The sequence below is a fragment of the Oryx dammah genome, unplaced genomic scaffold (genome assembly GCF_014754425.2).
Source record: "Oryx dammah isolate SB20612 unplaced genomic scaffold, SCBI_Odam_1.1 HiC_scaffold_11210, whole genome shotgun sequence".
Taxonomy (NCBI): domain Eukaryota; kingdom Metazoa; phylum Chordata; class Mammalia; order Artiodactyla; family Bovidae; genus Oryx; species Oryx dammah.
The window spans coordinates 1,630,013-1,651,800 of record NW_024080603.1 but is presented as its reverse complement, the minus strand read 5'-3'; the positions used below and the strand labels follow the sequence as shown (position 1 = coordinate 1,651,800).

Here is a 21,788-nt window from a genome sequence, read left to right as displayed (position 1 = left end):
CTTCAAAACTCTGGTAAATGTGATTTCACATTCCAAATTTTTTGTGTAATATTGTGGTTTAAACAATTTTGGGACCCTGCGAATTCTCATTTTTTTCTATAATCTATGTGTATGTTTGTCTGTTGGTTTTTTTAAATTACCCTTATTTATAGAATTTTCTTTAGATGACTTTTTCTTTTTCCAAATTTGTACCTTTGTGCCTACAATGAAAAAGCTTCCTTTCCTCATAGGACTTAAAAATCAATTTCAAATCATATTAATGTTTAAATTGTAAGAATTAAAACCATATAACCTCACTATGAAGTATCTGGAGAGCAAATTTGACTTCTGTTTTAAAGTTATACTGCACGCAAGGTTCATTCATATTGTTACAATGCTGTATTTAACCTTCCCTCTGGGAGGAAAAGTTAGAAGGCCAAGAAGCATGCCCACAGCAGACTATCCCCAAAACTTAAGGTCCACGTCAGACACGTGGTACATTAAATCATGAGACCTTTCAAGCCCTTCTGCTCAGAGAACATGTTTGTGTACATAGTAAACCTTATGTGTTTCAGAGTCTGTGGAAGAGAGTAAGAATACTTGGTGTGATTCCAACAGACTTTTTAAAACGAAAATTTGAAAAACAAAAGTATACAGATCTTTTTGTGGTTTAGTAAGTAACTCCTAATTTATAATATATAATATATAAATAATATGATAATTATATTAATACTCCTAATTTATCCCTTCCTCCTCCCTTCTCCTTTGGCAACCATATGTTTGTTTTCTGTGTCTGTGAGTCCATTTCTGGTTTGTAAATAAGTTCATTTGTATCCCTTGTTTAGATTCCACGTGTAAGTGATATAATGTGATATTTGTATTTCTGTGTCTGACTTACTCATTTGTTTCTTTAATTGCTCAACTGGAAGAGACAGACCCATAGATGCAGTCTGGGAGGAGATGAAGGGGAGAGCACAGGGGCATAGATTGCATGGGTTTTGTTGGTGGACTCATCTGAGTGTTCACCTATCAAAACACAGAATAGGGGTCGGAGGAAGGCCCAAAGTCATCAAATTCATCATTTTAGCATATCTGTTTCATAGATAGCACTCTAATTTTATTTAATTTTTTTCCTTTGGTGAGTAAATCTACCTACTGGGCATTAAAATATTTATCAAGATTTTGCTAACAGAATATATCAGCAGAATGTTTTAAGAAAACAGATCCTTAGAAACACAGCTCTTTTAATACACAAATATTTAATACTTTCAGGCTTGAATATAGACTAGCAGTCACTTCATGTTATGATACTCACTTTTATATTGGAAGCAGAAAAATCGAAGCTAAGCTTCCCTTTTACCTTCTTGGTGCTGAAGGAGGCCCAGTAGCCCACATGGTGTTCTCATCGGTCTGTAAACCCATAAACCGTGATGATGTCACACACCCCCAGGGGGCGTTCACAAGTGTAGATAACCCTGGGGAAGTGTTGGAGCACAGATATTTTCATCTCCCCATAAACACTGCCTGCTTTTGTGAATTAAAAATGTGTCCCCAGGAGTGTATGCTTTCACTCCGTGCTCTGAGTCCCCCGCAGAAATTTTGTGATGGGTTCACAACTGCGCCTTCCAGACTTGCCTTTCAGTTACTTTGCCACTGTAATTTTACTGACAATAGCATTCTACCACAGTCTTTTTTTAGACAAGCATGTAAATTGTTTTGCCATTTTCATTTCAGCAAATAATAGCTTTGTAATATAATTACCACACTAAATCACAGCAATAGGATCAAAATGCAAGACAGGAAGACGCACAACCCATGTTTAGTGGCCTTTGGGAGGAGAAAGGTTTGCAAAATTGTTTCTCATTTGCCACTAAGCCTTGTGTCATTTCACTCAAGGAAAACTAGGAATGAAAAATATTAACCGATTTATGTTTTAATTATTTAGGAGATAACTCCTACCTTTGTGTTTGCTAGAAGATTGACTTCCAGATAATCAAGGGCCTCCCTTGTGTACATGTGTTTGTGTGTACAGTCTGTGTGCATATATAGCATTGTTAACTGAGAAGAGGTTAATCTAATGAGCTGCTGTTTGGGGAAATAAGTACCATCATTTTAAGAAAATTCATTTTCTGTTGCCAAAGTCTATTTATTGAGTATTTATTATGTGCAAAGCATGATGTGACCACATGGGAACATAGGAGAAATAGCAAAAACAAAACAAGGTTTGTGTATCCAAAGAAGTCATAGTCTAGCATAGAGAGATGACAAGTGTCTGTGCACCACCAGGTCAAGGAAACAAATATCCGTAGCCAGAAGTTGTTGTTCAGTTGCTCAGTCATGTCCAACTCTTTGGGACCCCATGGACTGCAGTACGTCAGACTTCCCTGTACGTCGCCATCTCCCAGAGCTTACTCAAACTCATGTCCATTGAGTCGGTGACTCCATCCAGCCATCTCATCATCTGTCATCCCCTTCTCCTCCCGCCTTCAATCTTTCCCAGCATCGGGTCTTTTCTAATGAGTTGCTTTTTGCATCAGGAGGCCAAAGTATTGGAACTTCAGCATCAGTCCTTCCAATGAATATTCAGGACTGATTTCCTTTAGGATTGACTGGTTTGATCTCCTTGCAGTCCAAGAAGAGAAGTGTATAACCAGAAGAGAAGTATAAATAAAGAGACTTCAGGCAGGGAGACCCTGTGAGGGGAACCGACCTGACTAAGGCAGTGGAAGGAAGGCATGGACCGGAGAGCTGGTCCGGAGGTAGAGTCAGCAAGGGTTGGGTCACTGGTAGTTTAGAACAGAAGGAACAGGACATTTAGTGGAAGGAAGGCAGTTCATCAAGTTACATAAGGCAGATGACAGGTTTGAGCATGAAGGAGAGAGAAGAAGGGTTTGTTTTTCTATTTTATTTTAAAGATGTATTTATTATTTTTGGTTGTGCCGGGTGTTCATTGCTGTGGGCTTTCTCTAGGGGTGGTGCACGTGCTTCTCAGTGGCCGTGGCTTCTGTCGCCAAGCTCCAGGTTCAGGTGCTCAGGCTTCAGGAGGCGCAGCCCCTTGGCCCGAGGGCACAGGCTCCACAGCCTGTGGGCTCCTCCCAGACCAGGGATCGGACCTGTGTCCCCTGCACTGGCAGGCAGATTTGCAACCACTGGACCACCAGGGAAGCCCGGTTTGGTTTTAGACTGATCACTTTGAGATTTGGGGGGAGGCATCCCAAGAGGAGTGCCTGATGGGTTCCTGCCACCATGTGGGCTGAAGCGCTGAGTGTTTCGAGAACCATCTCATTTAAGGTGAAGCTGCCTGAGACCGTCACCAGGGAGAGGACGGTTTCCTGCCAAAGACTGTTTGTGGCACTGGCAGTGAGGAAGACGTCACGGAGGAGACGGAGAAGGCGCAGCCGCGAGAGAGGGCAGGTCTGGGAGTCGCTCGAAGAAGGAAGGGATGTGCTTCCTTCGTAGGTGAGGAGTAGTCTTGTAAAGGTTGAAACGCGCCCCTCGGGTCTGGCCCTTGAAGATCTTGGCCGCCACTAATGGTTCTTCCGATCTGTGTCAGGCTAGCACGTTTGTTTGAAGGGACGAGCCCATGTATGGGGTGAAGTGACAGCGTGCCCTCCAGCTTCCCAGCCCCCTGGCACAGGGGCCACAGGCATCCGGCATCCAGCGTTCTCCCCTCACAGGGCTGCGTCTCACCGTGGGTGCGCAGGAAGCCCTCCCCAACCACATCTTACCTCCGGTCCAAGAGCTCTTGAGGACCAGTTTGGGTTCTAAGAAAGCCTCCAGACAGGGCAATAGCACCCCACTCCAGTACGCTTGCCTGGAAAAGACAGACAGAGGAGCCTGGTGGGCTGTGTTCCATGGGGTTGCAAAGAGTCAGACACGACTGAGTGACTTCCCTTTCACTTTTCACTTTCATGCATTGGAGGAGATGGCAACCCACCCCAGTGTTCTTGCCTGGAGAATCCCAGGGACGGGGGGGCCTGGTGGGCTGCCGTCTATGGGGCCACATAGAGTCGGACACGACTGAAGTGACTTAGCAGTAGCAGCAGCAGACAGGGAGGGATGTGTGCCGGTTTCAGACTCACAGCGCGACCAGGCTCAGCCACCTTCCCGCTCTAGCCATCACAGCCCAGCAAGCGCCTCGCTGCCTCCCCTTCCTCCTGCTCTTCCTCTGGACTGTCCTGTCTCCTCCGAAGACCCACCTGGGGAAGCAGGGAGCCTCATCGTTGTTGGGCCACCTGCTTTCTGGTTGAGGGTGGTAGAGTAAAGTAATTTTTAGGTACTAAAACATTATCGTGGCCAAGTGTTGACGAGTACAAAACAGATAGAAGACAATATATTCTAAACCAAGACATACTTGAGAACTCAGCCTGAACTAAGTGATAACTGAACTTCCTCTATAGGTTTCTTCTGTCTTTTATCAACTGTAAAACCTAATTTCCATATGCCTTGGTGATTTTCAGAGCAAGAGTTTTGATAGTATAGGCAGGCCAAAGCCAGACTGTTGTTTAGTCATTAAATTGTCTTAGCGACGCCATGGACTGTGGCCCACCAGGCTCCTCTGTCTGGGATTTTCCAGGCAAGGATACTAGAGTGGGCTCCATTTCCTTCTCCAGGGGATCTTCCTGTCCCAGGGATTAAACCTTTATCTCCTGCATAGGCAGGCAAATTCTTTACCACTGAACCACCTGGGAAGCCCTGGGAAGCCTTAAGCATCTCTTTAACCTCTCTATCTATAGTTTTTATTTGGATGGTGTAGAATTCCTTGGAACATACAGAATTCTCTCTCTCTCATTTTTTTTAACCACTTATAGCAAGAATAGTTTCCTTAAAGCCTGGGCTGGATGAATATGACCCGAACACATACCTAATTTCTTTTTCCATCCCTCCATTTGTTCCCTTATTCCTTTCATTATTAACAAAAGAAGAAAAACTCTGCTGAGATTTCTAAAGCCGCTTTATGTCTGGATGTTTGTATTTTGGGGGAAAGAAAAGAACAGCTTCAAGTTTCTGAGAGTCCCTTTTTTTAGTCCCATTGACTGTTATTTGCCCCTGGACTGCAGACAGAGAGTAGTGACTGTGTTCCTGTGTGCTGAGCGTCTTTTCAGGGCGTGTATCGCCCTTGCCCAGCGCTGCCAGGTGGACCAGGATATCCCAGCTAATAACAAAGAGTGATGCAGAGTTTTTCCTCTTTGAACTTTATTCCAAGAGCTTGATCATTTGGCATCTGGTGTGCTCTAAATTTGAGACCCTTAGCTTTGTACCCTGCAAGTGTGTGCTGCAGGCTTCAGGATCAGCAGCTCTGCAGCCTGCTCAATGCCATTGTCCTCTGTGTCTTAGAGGGAAGTTCGATCTCTGCTGTGGCTGTGCCCTCTGGCTCTGTTTAGCCTCTCGCTGTCATAGTGATTCTAATTGGAATTAAATACTTATTGATTCCTAGAGAATATCCTGTCCACCAACACTAGCAAAATCTTATTTGGATTCATTATTGCCAAATTGGAAAAGAAGACTCAATAATTCATTGCTATTATATTCCTGGGTCTTATTCTCTCTGGTCTTTCACATCCTTCTGGGAAAAGAGAGGTTTCTGGTATACAAATGGAGTTGGACCAAGTAGCCTGAAAAGATTCCTCCATCCAGAGCCCACAGGACAGGAGAGAAGAGAAACTGAGTTACATTCATGAAATTCATCAGTAAGTACATTCTGGGCTGTGAAAGTGTGATAGTAAATGCCCAGAAGGTCCCAGGGTGATTTCTCACAATATAGCTTTGAACCTGAAGGCTGATTCTTGCAGCTGAACACCTGTATTCCTACATCCTAGATTACTCCTGGGTGGGGATTCCAATCCTCTGGCTTTATTTTTATTTTATATCCAAGGCATACTTTTTTTTTTTTGTATTGCTTTTGCCATACATTGACATGAATCCACCACGGGTGTACATGCGTTCCCAAACATGAACCCCCCTCCCACCCCCCTCCCCACAACATTTCTCTGGGTCATTCCCGTATACCAGCCCCAAGCATGCCATATCCTGCATCGGACATAGACTGGCAATTCGATTCTTACATGATATTATACATGTTTCAATGTCATTCTCCCAAATCATCTCACCCTCTCCCTCTCCCTCTGAGTCCAAAAGCCCGCTATACACATCTGTGTCTTTTTTGCTGTCCTGCATACAGGGTCATCATTGCCATCTTTCTAAATTCCATATATATGTGTTAGTATACTGTATTGGTGTTTTTCTTTTTGGCTTACTTCACTCTGTATAATCGGCTCCATTTTCATCCATCTCATCAGAACTGATTCAAATGTATTCTTTCTAATGCCTGAGTAATACTCCATTGTGTATATGTACCACAGCTTTCTTATCCATTCATCTGCTGATGGACATCTAGGTTGTTTCCATGTCCTGGCTATTATAAACAGGGCATACGGATGGCTAACAAACACATGAAAAGATGCTCAACATCACTCATTATTAGAGAAATGCAAATCAAAACCACAATGAGGTACCATTTCACACCAGTCAGAATGTCTGTGATCCAAAAATCTGCAAGCAATAAATGCTGGAGAGGGTGTGGAGAGAAGGGAACCCTCCTACACTGTTGGTGGGAATGCAAACTAGTACAGCCACTATGGAGAATAATGTGGAGATTCCTTAAAAAATTGCAAATAGAACTGCCTTATGACCCAGCAATCCCACTGCTGGGCATACACACTGAGGAAACCAGAATTGAAAGAGACACATGTACCCCAATGTTCCTCTGGCTTTAATATCCTAATGCAGTCTGGGACTCACCAGGAAGGCCCTGAAGAACTCGGTGAAGTGTTATTGGATTAGGGAATTTGTTAACTGTGCACTTTGGTATAAATAAGGCAGTCAGACTGTTGATCATCTAATATCTCTGGATCAAGCCAAATACATGTAATACAGACTTGTAGGTTCCAATTCTAAACACCATGTTCTCATGGGAAATCTAATGTCTCGAATATTCTTCCATAACAAGAACTTCTACAGGACCTAAGTTTCCTGTATGAAGCTCCAGAATATAGGAAACGATTACATTCATCTTAAAGAATTAGTCTGATAAATCACTGATGTAAGTATTCCCAACCTACATATTTGCAAATTGACATTCTTACCTTACACTTTGAGATTTCTTATTGGCCTTTAAGATCGTGAGAGGAAAAGTAATGAAAAGAAATCCTGAAGTAAGTCAGAGAAAGACAAATATCATATGATATCACTTATATGTGGAATCTTTAAAAATATTATACCCATGAACTTATTTACAAAACAGTCACAGACATTAAAAACAAACTAGTGTTATCAAAGGGGATAGTGAGGGGAGCAGAGAGAGATAAATTAGAGTTTTGGATCAACAGATACTATTCTATATAAAATAGCTAAACAACAAGGACTGACTGTATAGCATGAGGAACTGTATTCAGAATCTTGTAATAACTATAATGAAAAATAATCCACACGACTTCCCTCGCAGTTAGGTGGTTAAGACTGTGCTTTCTTTGCAGAAGGCCCTGGTTTGATCACTAGTTTGGAAAGCTCTGTCAAACTTAGATAGTGTATTAAAAAGCAGAGACATTACTTTGCCATCAAAGGTCCATATAGTCAGAGCTATCATTTTTCCAGTAGTCATGTATGGTGTGAAAGTTGGACTATAAAGAAAGCTAAGTGCCGAAGAATTGATGCTTCTGAACTGTGGTGTTGGAGAAGACTCTTGAGAATCCCTTGGATGGCAAGGAGATCCAACCAGTCAATCCTAAAAGAAATCAGTCCTGAATATTCATTAGAGTTTACTCAAACTCATGTTCATTGAGTTGGTGATGCCATCCAACCATCTCACCCTCTGTTTTCCCCTTCTCCTCCTGCCTTCAATCTTTCCCAGCATCAGGGTCTTTTCCAGTGAGTCAGCTTGCCACATCAGGTGGCCAAAGTATTGGAGTTTCAGCTTCAACATCAGTCCTTCCAATGAACACCCAGGACTGATCTCCTTTAGGATGGACTGGTTGGATCTCCTTGCAGTCCAAGGGACTCTCAAGAGTCTTCTCCAACACCACAGCAAAAGCATCAATTCTTCAGTGCTCAGCTTTCTTTATTGTCCAACTCTCATCTATACATGACCACTGGGAAAAACCATAGCCTTGACTAGACCTTTGTTGGCAAAGTAATGTCTTTGCTTTTTAATATGCTATCTAGGTTGGTCATAGATTTTCTTCCAAGGAGTAAGCGTCTTTTAATTTCATGGCTGCGGTCACCATCTGCAGTGATTTTGGAGCCCAAAAAATAAAGTCTGACACTGTTTCCACTGTTTCTCCATCTAATTGCCATGAAGTGATGGGACCAGATGCCATGATCTTTGTTTTCTGAATGTTGAGCTTTAAGCCAACTTTTTCATTCTTTTCCTTCACTTTCATCAAGAGGCTCTTTAGTTCTTCTTCACTTTCTGCCATAAGGGTAGTGTATTTGCTATATACTTATATTTATCACTTATCTGTTCACCTGAAATACAAATTTACCCAGATCACCATGTGGTTTTATCTGCTGAATCTGACAACCTTACTGGTAGTAGTGATAACAGGAGGGCTTAGAGTTTGCTCTTTTCCTTCTGTTTGTCAGGCATCATATATGTCATATTAATTTCATTATCTCATTTAACCAGAATTATATCTGATCCCAGACATTTGGAGTCAGTGCTAGGGGATGACCCTTGGAAACTGTATATGTTTTTTAAGCACCTCAAGTTATTCTTAGTCCACGTGAAGAAGCACCATGATCTTGACCATTGCTTCTCAGACATAAAAATGCAGACAAGTCACCAGAGGAGGCAGGTTTTGCTTGAGCAGGTATGGAGTGGGGTCTGAGATACTTTTACAAGCTCCCAGGTGATACTGGCATCGGTGTTAGTCCCAAACTCCACGTTGAGTAGCTGTGTTGTAGACACCCCCAACCAAGAAGCAGGAGCATTCCCAACAGCTGTGATACAAAGGTTGTACCTGATATCAAGATTTCAAACCATGGAAGGGGTAGATGGAATGGGACTGATTTCCTTATTCATGAGTAAACAGTAACATCCATGGACAAGGAGCTTTATGTGCCATTTTTGAAAGAAAGTTTTTTTTTCTCTCAAAAAAGTAAATGTCTTATTAATAGCTGAAGGATGCGCAGTTGCTTTTTCCCCCACCGAGATGGGCATTTGGCTTCTTTAGGCTCGTCTTTCTCCTGCATGGTGTGGGGCGTGACAGTCCCTAACCACATTTACAGCTCTGCATCCCAGAAGGGACCCCAGATGTGCAGGGCGCAGCGTGACTCTGCTTTGTAGAAATAGTGTCTCAGTGCCAGAGTCATGGTGATAAATTTATAATGTGATTGCAGATTTTTTCCCCCTCTTATGTACAGAAAATTTAATAGTTTTTCTGAGAGTAGCTTAGTTCTCTCAGCAGAATCTAGTTAAGTCAAAAATATTAAAAATGCTACTGTGTCAGAAGAACTGATTGAAAGCTGAAAGAGTTAGCCAGACTGCTAACAGGGATGAAAAGAAATCCTGCTGTGGGAGTCAGTTCATCCATAAACACAGATGCCGGAGTGGAGGCAGATTGTATATGTGAGGCGGTTGGCTTCTCAGAGCCCTCTGTCTGTTTACTTCATTATCTCTTTTTTTTTCTAATTAATAGATTAGAGATGTCTTTGTGGAATGCCGCCTTTCAAAATTTAGCAGTTCTCACCCAGAAAGAACACTCACAGGGGCTTATCCATCATATATTAGATTCTCCCAAGATGTTGCGCTGTGCCCTCTATCATGGCAGATATGAAGATCAACCAGACAAAACCCAGGGCACAAGACACAGACATCGAAATGATACAGGAAGCAGAGAACTGAGAGATGGATCCCGTTTGAGGGAGGCATGGACAGGGAATGGCTTAAGAAGACTGTGGTATCGGAGCCAGGCTTGGAATGGTGGCTAGAATTTGGGCTCACAGAGATGCAAGTGGAAAAAGACTGTTTCTGGGAGGGAGCACAGGCTGAGCCAAGGCACCACGGCATGGAGACCTTGGACTGAATATTGGAAATTAAATGTTCAGTTTTGTTGAAGTGGAACATACACAGAGGGGAGCGATTGGAAGGGTGGCTGGGGACCTATCTGTTCATGGAGAAGTTTCCAGGAGTTTATTTGGTGTGGGGGGAGCTGGGGGAACCGGGGGCATGTTAGCAGAGAAGTGACCAGGTGCAAACTCTGCTTTAGGAGACTGGGTGTTTGGACTGAGGAGTGAATTGAGGTGTGGCCGAGATGCATTTGAACTGTGCAGTCAATACATGTCAAGAGCCTGACTGTGGGTGATGGCAGAGAGACTAGAGCGGAGAAGGTCTTTTCAAGAGGATTTCTGACCCTTTACAACCCACTAGCTGTGGGAGCAGGGAAAAGGAATATATCACAGGTACTGAGGCTTCATGCCCAGGTGCTGTGTTCGAAGCAGTGCTTTAAACAAATTGGAGCTCCAGGGTTGTTGGGGAGGTTGGGGGGAGCCCATGTGTAGGAAAGAAGATGAATTTAGTTATCTTGTACTATAAGTACAAGAATTGAGTGTCTCGTTCACAGACTACCCATAGCACAGAGTCTGGCAGGCGAGCGGTACCCAGTGAAGTTTTGTCGACTTTGAAATGCCGACTAGGCTGCTCAGGAGAAACTAAAAGAAGGCATTTGGAAGTAGGTTCTGGGGCTTGATGCAGAAACTGGCCCTAGAGTTGAGCAATGAAGACATCTTTGAACAGAGATGCAGAGCATACAGGGAAGGAGTGTGTGTTGAAGGGGCGGGCATGAGGCAGAGAGGGGCTAACACAGACTTTTCATGAATCCTTAGGAGGGGAGAGGAGAAAAGGCATCAGATAAATGGTTTGAAAGATAGGAAAAGTCTCTTACCTGGAGGCCCAGGGCAGGGGGGTTTCAGGATGGAGTAGGTGGTCATAACAGACCAAGGACGTTGGCAATGACAGAGAGAAAAATGTTTTGGAGAGTGGAAAGGACAGATGTCAGATTAATTGCTAAATGGAGCTTTAATGTATGTTTTTAAAGAGAAGGAAACAAATTGGTGTTTAAAAATTGTTCATAAGGTACTGTGGTCTATTTGTTTGGGATAATACTGCTAATAACATAATTATATTATAGACTAGAACAGCTGAAAAAACATTACTCATCTTCTGCAAAGAAATAATTGTGAATTTGTAGCCATTATCCAGTCCTTCTGCATCAGCTCATGCCAATAATCATATCTGGAATGTCTATAGGAGATAAATTGGCCAACCAGGAGCAGACTGGGTTAGCTTGCTGCTATCTCATTTTATTTATATTTCCAGATTGAAAACTGTGTCACTTACTGGTACCTCTAGATTTAACAGTAAAATGAATTTTACTGTTCCCATTTAACAGTCAAAAAGCAGTGATGAAATGGTAGAGGATTGCTCAGAGCAGCTGGGCAGAGGGGGAGAGGCAGCTTCCAACTGACCGTCCCTAGGGGTGAACTGACTCAGTCAAAGGATCCTCTAAGACTGCACACCACAGATTTGTCCTATGGATTCCTGCCGGATGAGTAAAGGAACCTCCAGGCATACTACATTTATAATATAAGAACCTCGGCAGAGATGTGGTTAACAGTTCTGTGATGCTGGCCCCTGCAGATTCCTGCTGCGTATCTTACACTGTGTGGGATCACAGATCACATGTTCTCAGGGTCACGAAGCAATGCATTGTTCTAGAGATGCCACCCCCCTCCCGTAGAGAGAAATCAGTTCTATAGCTGTGACATGGAGGTGCATGCTGGCTGGATCACTGCAAAGCTCTTGGGAAAGCCCAAGAAGGGCCACGGGATTGCCAGGTTCTTCCCAGGATAAGGAAAGTACTTCCTCTGCCCTCCTCCCTGGGCATCCTGAGCTGCTCCTGTTTGGCAGAGACCCCCCAACACTTCCCCCAGCTTTGGGCCTGAGAGGAATTCCTCTGCATGGCTTCTTTCCCTAAGCATCTTTTAATCACATGGATTGACATGAGTTGGAGGGAACTGGTTGGGAAGCTGAACTTGATACAATGTGGACCGTCCCATCCTTACTGAAACTGTATCTTCCTGTGACCTCGGCAGCTCAGCATCCTCCTGAACATCTCTCAGCTCCTCTAAAATGCCTCCTGCAGTCTACTTGTGCATGCTAAGTTGCTTCAGTCGTGTCCGACTCTTTGTGACCCCATGGACTGTAGCCCACCAGGCTCCTCTGTCCATGGGAATTCTCCAGACAAGAATACTGGAGTGGGTTGCCATGATCTCCTCCAGGGATCAAACCAGCATCTCTTAAGTCTCCTGCATTTGCAGGTGGGTTCTTTACCACTGGCACCACCTGGGAAACCCACATTCTACTCTCTGTCCACTAAAGAAGGTTTCCCCAAGGCGTAGCTCTTGGGGCTTTGTTTACCTCTATTCATGACATGAATTACCTTTCTTTACTCAGTCATGTAGCAAACACTTAGTGACTTCTCTTGCTGGGTTCCAGACCAGGGCACTTCTAGGCCAGAGAAGGAGACAGACATGTGTCAGATCAGTTCAGTTCAGTTCAGTCGCTCAGTCATGTCCGACTCTTTGTGACCCCATGAATCGCAGCACGCCAGGCCTCCCTGTCCATCACCAACTCCCGGAGTTCACTCAGACTCACGTCCATCGAGTCATTGATGCCTCCCAGCCATCTCATCCTCTGTCGTCCCCTTCTCCTCCTGCCCCCAATCCCTCCCAGCATCAGAATGGACTGGTTGGATCTCCTTGCAGTCCAAGGGACTCTCAAGAGTCTTCTCCAACACCACAGTTCAAAAGCATCAATTCTTCGGCGCTCAGCTTTCTTCACAGTCCAACTCTCACATCCATACATGACCACTGGAAAAACCATAGCCTTGACTAGATGGACCTTAGTCGGCAAAGTAATGTCTCTGCTTTTGAATATACTATCTAGGTTGGTCATAACTTTTCTTCCAAGGAGTAAGCATCTTTTAATTTCATGGCTATAGTCACCATCTGCAGTGATTTTGGAGCCCAAAAAAATAAAGTCTGACACTATTTCCCCGTCTATTTCCCATGAAGTGATAGGACCGGATGCCATGATCTTTGTTTTCTGAATGTTGAGCTTTAAGCCAACTTTTTCCCTCTCCTCTCTCACTTTCATCAAGAGGCTTTTTAGTTCCTCTTCACTTTCTGCCATAAGGGTCATGTGTCAGATAAGGGCACCTAATTGGTTACAGATGCTCTAGCAGGAAGATTAAGCAGAAGGAACAGTGCTCTGAATGCAGGACTAGAAAGATTTAATAAAAGCAACCCTAGACTTTGCTGATGATTTCCAGACCACGTATTAAGATGCCTCATTATATGTTTCCATTAGGGTGTGAATGTATTGGATGGTTCCATTAGGTGGTGACTGCAGTCCTGAAATTAAAAGACACTTGCTCCTTGGAAGAAAAGCTATGACACACCTAGACAGCATATTCAAAAGCAGAGACATTACCTTAACAACAAACATCTGTATGGTCAAAGCTATGGTTTTCTAGTAGTCACATATGGATGTGAGAGTTGGACCATAAGGAGGGCTGAGCGCCGAAGAATTGACGCTTTTGAACTGTGGTATTGGAGAAGATTCTTGAGAGTCCCTTGGACTGCAAGGAGATCCAACCAGTCAATCCTAAAGGAAACCAGTCCTGAATATTGGGGCTGATGCTGAAGCCCCAATACTTTGGCCACCTGATGCAAAGAACTGACTCACTGGAAAAGACCCTGATGCTGGGAAAGACAGAGGGCAGGAAGAGAAGGAGGTGACAGAGGATGAGATGGTTGGATGGCATCACCAACTCAATGGACATGAGTTTGAGCAAGTTCTGGGAGATGGTGAAGGACAGGGAAGTCTGGCGTGCCACGGTTCCTGGGGTCGCCAAGAGTCAGACACAATTGAGTGGCTGAACAACAGCAACAGTTAGGATGTGAAGGAAAGAGGCACAAGATGAACAAAGGCTTTGACGCAGAGATGCATTTGAATCTTACATCTGACGCTTAGGAGTTGTGGGACTTTGGGGTATTTCTTAAACTCTCTGAGCTTCAGTTTACTGGAAAGAGAAAGTAAGTGATATCTTTGTCTTACAGATTTCTTTTTCTTCTTAACTGTGATTATCACTTTTCCATAACCTCTCGTCCTCTGACTTAGGGGTGTCAGTAGGCAGATAAGAATAAGTGGGGTGAAAGCTTCCAAGCTGTTTTAGTGACTTTCTAGTAGTTGTGGACTTCTTAAAGCTGACCTTAGGTGCCCAGAAATGTTTCTTCTGTCCTTGTACCAGCCAAGTGCAATAGCTTACAGCCAGTTGTTAGTACAAAATGACACCTTAAAAAGTTGTTGTGAGAATTAGTGTGTGTGAAAAGCACCTGGTGCTGGAGAACAGTTCTAGTAAATTCACATCCCCATCACTGACAAAGTTAGCGCATTTTAAAGTATGCAGTACAATAAAATTTCCTATATGCACCATGCTGAACAGTAGATCCCTAGGACTTATTCATCCTGCATAAGTGAATTTATGTATTTTCATTAACACCTCCCCAGTTCCCGTTGCCCTAGCTGCTCGTAACCGCTTGTCTGCTCTGCTGAGTTTGATGGAGAAGGCAATGGCACCCCACTCCAGGATTCTTGCATGGAAAATCCCAGGGACGGAGGAGCCTGGTAGGCTGCAGTCCATGGGGTCGCTACGAGTCGGACCCGACTGAGCGACTTCATTTTCACACGTTGGAGAAGGCAGCGGCACCCCACTCCAGTGTTCTTGCCTGGAGGATCCCAGGGATGGGGGAGCCTGGTGGGCTGCCGTCTGTGGGGTCGCACAGCATCAGACACGACTGAAGCAACTTGGCAGCAGCAGCAGCTGAGTCTGAGTATTTTATTCCTGATATAAGTGGGATCAGGTAGTATTTGTTCTTCTGTGTCTGACTTCTTTCATTTAGCATAATGTCTTATAAGTTTATCTGTGTCATTGCAAATAGCAAGCTTGTCTTCCTTTTTAAGGCTGAATAATAGTCCGTTGTATATGTGTACCACATTTTAAAAAATCCATTCACCTGTCAGTGGATATTTAGTTTGTATCCTGTTTTATTTTAAGTAATACTGCAATGAACATGGGAGTATAGATATCTCTTAGAGATACTGATTTTGGTTCTTTGCGGGTATATACCCAGATATATGGAGAAGGAAATGGCAACCCACTCCAGTATTCTTGCCTGGAGAATCCCATGGACAGAGGAGCCTGGCAGGCTACGCCGTCCATAGGGTCGCAAAGAGTCAGATACGACTTAGCAACTAAACCACCACCAGCCAGAAATAGGATTGCTGGGTCACACGATAGTTCCATTTCTAAATTTTGGGCGACATTCCATTATGTTTTCCAGTATGGTTGCAGGGTTTCCTTTCTTCACATTGTTACCAGCATTTATCTTTTGATTTTTGATAATAGCCATCCTCATCGTTGTGAGATATCTCATTATGGTTTTGGTTTGCCTTGTCCTGATGACAGTGATGATAGCATTTTTTCATGTACCTCTTGGGTGTTTGTATATCTTTATGGAGAAATATCTACTCACTTCTTTTACCTGTTTTTAATCATTTCTGTTTTTTTTTTTCTTTTTTTGCTCTTGAGTTGTAGGAATTCCTTATATAATTTGGATATTAACCCTTTATCAGATATGTAATTTGCCAAATATTTGAAAAGGAAAAAATCTTCAAAGCAACAAAAGAAAAATGACTCACCACTTATAAGGGAGCAATCACTAAGGGAATAATTTTTTAAAATATAGTGAAAATCATTAAAGAAGTTTAAGTGTTATATTAGAATATATTAACATAATTCAAAGAAAGTAATAAAGGTGGAATATATAGGAGAAAAGACATGAGTCATAGAAAACAAAAAGTAAAAAGTAGTAAAGTTAGCTATATTTATGACATTAAATAGTTATGAATTAGACAATACAATCAAAAGGCAGAGATTTTCAGGCTCAATTATAAGAAAAAGATCCATTTGACAGCTGACTTCTTATCAGACTATTCTACAAAGCTAAAGTAATCAAAATGGCATGATACTGGCATAAAAACAGACATATAGGTAAATAGGACAGAATAGAGAGGCCAGAAATACACTCATGCACCTGTGGTCAATCTATAACAAGGTAGGCAGAAATGCATAATGTAGAAAAGACAGTCTCTTCAGGTGGTGGTGAGCTGGACAGCTACATGTAAAATAAATGCTATTTGAGCATTTCCTCCTACCATACACAAAAATAAGCTCAAAATGGATTAAAATCTAAATGTAAGACCTGAAACCTTAAGACTCCTAGGAGAGAACATAAGTAAAACCCTCTTTGACATAAATTGTAGCATTATTTTTCTAGATCTGTTTCCTAAGGCAAAAGAAATAAAAGTAAAAATAGATTAGATGTAATTAACTCAAAAGTTTCTGCAGCAAAGGAAATTGTCATAAAAGAAAGACAAACCTATGAAATAGAAGAAAATAGTTACAAATGTTATGGCTGACAAGGGATTAATATCCAAAATATATAAACACCTTATACAACTCACTATCCACAAAACAAATAACCTGATCAAAACATGGGCAGAAGACCTGAATAGACATTTTCCCAAGAAGATGTATGGATGAATATCAGACACATGAAAAGATGCTCAACATCACTAAATACTAGATAAATGCAAATCAAAACAACAATGAGATATCACTTCACACCTGTCAGAATGGTTATCATCAAAATATCTATAAATAACAAATGTTGGCAAGGATGTAGAGAAGAGACCCTCATACAGTGTTGGTGGGAATGTAAATTGGTATAGCCACTGTGGAAAAAGAACATGCAGGTTCCTCAAAAAACTAAAAACAGAGCTACCATATGATCCAGAAATTCAACTTCTGGATATACATATATATATATATAAAAGAAAGGACTAATTCATAAAGGTACATGTAACCCATTATTCATAGCAGCATTATTTATAAAGCCAAGAAATGGAAGCAACCCAAGTGTTCATCAACAATCCAATGGATAAAGAAGATTTGTATATAAACAGTGGAATATTACTCAGCCAGAAAAAAGAATGAAATATTGTGATCTGCAGCAATGTGGACAGGCCTAGAGAATACTATGCTTGTTGAAATAAGGCACAGTGAATGACAGATTCTGTATAATATCACCTATATGTGGAATCTAAAAAATGAAATGTGAATATGTATCAATTCAGTCGCTCAGTCGTGACTGACTCTGCAGCCCCATGGACGGCAGCACGCCAGTCTTCCCTGTCTTTCACCATCTCCTGGAGCTTGCTCAAACTCATATCTGTTAAGTCAGTGATGCCATCCAACCATCTCATCCTCTTTCATACCCTTCTCCTCCTGCCTTCAATCTTTCCCAGCATCAGGGTCTTTTCCAATGAGTTGGTTCTTCGTGTCATGTGGCCAAAGTATTGGAGTTTCAGCTTCAGCATCAGTCCTTCCAATGAATATTCAGGATTGATTTCCTTTAGGATTGACTGGTTGGATCTCCTTGCAGTCCAAGGAACTCTCAAGAGTCTTCTCCAGCACCACAATTTGAAAGCATCAATTCTTTGGTGCTCAGCTTTCTTTAGTCCAGCCCTCACATCCATACATGACTACTGGAAAAACCATAGCTCTGACTATATGGATATTTGTCAACAAAGTAATATCTCAGCTTTTTAATATGCTGCTAGGGTTGTTATAGCTTTTCTTCCAAGAAGCAAGCGTCTTTTAATTTCATGGCTGCAGTCACTGTCCACAGTGATAAAGTCTCCCCCCAAAATAAAGTCTCTCACTGTTTCCATTGTTTCCCCATCTATTTGCCATGAAGTGATAGGACGAGAAGCCATGATCTTAGTTTTCTGAATGTTGAGTTTTAAGCCAACTTTTTCACTCTCCTCTTTCACTTTCATCCAGAGACTCTTCAGTTCTTTGCTTTCTGCCATAAGGGTGGTGTCATCTGCATATCTGAGGTTATTGATATTTCTCCTGGCAATCTTGATTCCACCTTGTGCTTCATCCAGCCTGGCATTTCACATGTTGTGCCCTGCATTTAAGCTAAACAAGCAAGGTGACAATATACAGCTTTGATGTACTCCTTTCCCGATTCAGAACCAGTCCACTGTTCCATGTCCGGTTCTAATTGTTGCTTCTTGACCTGCATACAGATTTCTCAGGAGGCACGTCAGGTGGTCTGGTATTCCTATCTCTTTAAGAATTTTCCACAGTTTGTCATGATCCATACAGTCAAAGGCTTTGGCACAGTCAATAAAGCAGAAGTAGATGTTTTTCTGAAACTCTCTTGCTTTTTTGATGGTCCAACAGATGTTGGCAATTTGACCTCTGGTTCCTCTGCCCTTTCTAAAACCAGCTTGAACATCTGGAAGTTCACAATTCACATACTGTTGAAGCCTGGCTTGGAGAATTTTGAGCATTACTTTACTAGCATGTGAGATGAGTGCAATTGTGTGGTAGTTTGAACATTCTTTGGCATTGCCTTTCTTTGGGATTGGAATGAAAACTGACCTTTTCCAGTCCTGTGGCCACTGCTGAGTTTTCCAAATTTGCTGGCAACACTTTCACAGGATCATCTTTCAGGATTTGAAATAGCTTAACTGGAGTTCCATCACCTCCACTAGCTTTGTTCATAGTGATGCTTCCTAAGGCCCATTTGACTTCGCTTTCCAGGATGTCTGGCTTTAGGTGAGTGGTCACACCATCATGGTTATCTGGGTCATGAAGATCTTTTTTGTATAGTTCTTCTGTGTATTAGCAAAATAGAAACAGACTTACAGATATAGAAATAAAACTACTGGTTAACAGTGAGAAGAGCTAAAGGGTACGGAGTTTCTTTTTGACGTGATGAAATGTGCTGCTGTATTGATGATCGTGTATATCCGTGAATAAAATAAAAAACATTGAATTTTCTATTCTAAATGGGAGAATTGGATTGTATATGAATTATATCTCAATAAAACTCTTTTCTAAAAAGAATAGACATGTCAGGTTGCTTGGGAAATGATCTGCCTTGCTTGGTAAAATTAGACCCTTTCCCATGCCTTGCCCTATTTATTCATCTCTTCCATCTGCCTGTTCCTGAGTAATTTCCTTTTATAATCAACTGGTAAATCTAGTTAGTAAAATGTATCTCTGAGTTTGGTGAGCCTCTCTAGCACAGTAGTTGGACCCTATTAAGGGGCTGTGGGAAACTGACTAGCCAGTTAGTTGGTCAGAAGCACAGGTGGCAGAACCCTGTGATGTGGGTCTGAAATGGAGGAGATGAGCCACGTAGCACTATGGAATTGATGCTGTCTCTGGGTGGACAGTGCCAGAATTGTTCATTGCTTGGTGGTGTTGGGAAAGATGCACATAGGGTCTGTGTGTTAGGGATCGCAGTTCATGTCAGGAAGGTATTTATGGTCTGCACTGTAGAACAAGGACTCTGTGGTAGCAAATAACTGATGGAAGAAAAGCCAACCAGACTGGAGTAAAGCAAAATGTTTGGTGTCATCTTGACTTTATGTGCCCGTTGTTTCTCTGCCCACTAAAGACAAATCATGGGTTAAATTATGTGACTTATCCCATTTTGTTTTGTGTTTTTAAATACCAAGGCTTTTCAACTTGACACTAAATTCCATATGATATTTTCATTAAAAATGCCACACAACTGAGGCATGATTTTGACACTCTCTCTGCTTGTCAATTTTTTTGTCCTTTCTTGAGATGTGCTGTTGCTGGGGCTAGAACTCATGACCTTACAATTGAGGAGTTATATATATATGTTTTTTAAATAGTTTAATACTTGTAAGAAGTTGCAAAAATAGTACAAACAGTACACGGAGTCCCTGTTTAAACTTTACCCAGCTTCTCTCAAGGATAATATCTTACAAAACCTTAATATATATAAGGAAATTGACATCAGTGTGATATTAACTCAAAGACAGACTTTTTTTGGATTTCTTCATTTTTTTCTTAAACATCTTCTCTCTCTCTCTCTCTCTTTTTTTTTTTTTGGTAGTGGTGGAATGGGGGAGAATTGGGGATAGTTCTAAGAAATTTGGGCTTCCCAGGTTGTGCTAGCGGTAAAGAACCCGCCTGCCAATGCAGGAGATGTAAGAGATGCAGGTTCGATCCCTGGGTCAGGAAGATTCCCTGCAGGAGGGCACGGCAACCCACTCCAATATTCTTGCCTGGGAAATCCCATTGCAGAGGAGCCTGGTAGGCTACAGTCCATAGGGTCACAAAGAGTCAGACATGACTGAAGCAACTTAGCATGCACTAAGAAATTTTCTTACATATATGGATTTATATAACCTGCCCACACAATCAGGGTCCAGACCTGTTTCATCACCACAAAGAAATCACCTCACGTTACTCCTCTTATAGCCACACGCCTCCCTAACGCTTAACCCTGGCAACCACTGTGCTCCCTCTGCGATGGTGTCATTTTGAGAATATTTTAGAAAGGGAATCTTACAGTCTGTAACTTTTTGAGATTGAGCCCTTCCCCAACAGTAATGCCCATCACCAGTGGTTTCATGTTTTAATCATATGTTCCTATTTATTGCTGAATAGGATGAGTAGTATCTGTCAAGCTGGGGCTTTTTGATTTGTTTGGTTTTTGTTAAGACCAAACTCAGAAAGACCACATCAGTAGCTGAGTAGATTCCAGATCTGGGAGCCGCTGCGCTGAGCCTGGGGGCAGGGGGATGGGCAGCAGGGCAGACTCTTGGGTAGAAAGCAGAAGGGAATCCCGATCAGAGGTAGAAGCTGTTCTGCATGCCCAGACCAGGAGAGTGAGCTCTGTGCAGAGGTGCGCCAAGGATCAAAGTCAAGGTCAGAAAGGAAGATTAGGGGGACTGGGGCAGGGGGTTGGGGGGGTTGGTGACCTAAAATCTTCTCTACCTGTCCCTAGCTAACCCCAGGGCCTCAAGCCCACTGTTCTCCCAGAGTCTCCTGATATTGTTTCTGCCCTGCGGTATCTTGGGTTCATATCAGGCCCAGAATAGAAATGAAGATAAGTGATAAGGGTGTGAATACCCTCAGAGGTAAGAGCTTTGGGCTTTTATTTTTTTCAAAGTAAAGGACATTTTTGTCATTTGACCTCACAGGTGGCACAACAGTGTTCCACACCCCTGCACTGTGGCACCTAAGGTGATTCCAAAGTCTTTTAAAGTCAGCGAAGAGGAAGAAAGTGGAAACTGGGTTTCTTAATTCCAAGTTTGTTATTAGAACCCAACAAACCCATATTTGAGTAGTTAAATCTCTTTACTTAGCCCAGATCTGATTGTAAAGTAATAGAAGGAATGGAGCTTGCAGCAAGTCAAAATAAAAGGCACCTTTGTGGGGTCATCATTTGATCTTATGGTAAGTAAATCCTGCAGGTATCTATGAGGTGAGATCCAGCCATTAGACAGCTGCACCTGTTAAATGCTGTCTCAGAAAATGCTTCATTGGTTATTTGCTCCTCACTTTCAAGATTTGGAATTTGGCAGTGTGTGGGCCCACATTTATCTTCCTTGCAAAAGATGACAGAGATCTTTTGGATTTACACTAACAACAGAGCCCTTGTTGTTCAACAGACCTCATTGTTTTGGACACCACCGGCCAAGCTTTCTGCAGCAGAGCTCTTTGCCCACTTATATAGAGTTCAATAATCAAGAGTCAAGTTTGCCAGTTAAAAGGTTCTTCTAAAAGGGC

The 21,788-nt window shown here is 42.4% G+C and overlaps 1 protein-coding gene across 1 annotated transcript in view; it reads left to right on the top strand.

Moving 5' to 3' along the window:
• The window catches only part of LOC120860952 (synaptic vesicle glycoprotein 2C-like), a 169,344-nt gene that overhangs the window by 1,106 nt on the left and 146,450 nt on the right, over positions 1–21,788 (top strand). The gene's annotated exons all lie outside the window — the stretch shown is intronic.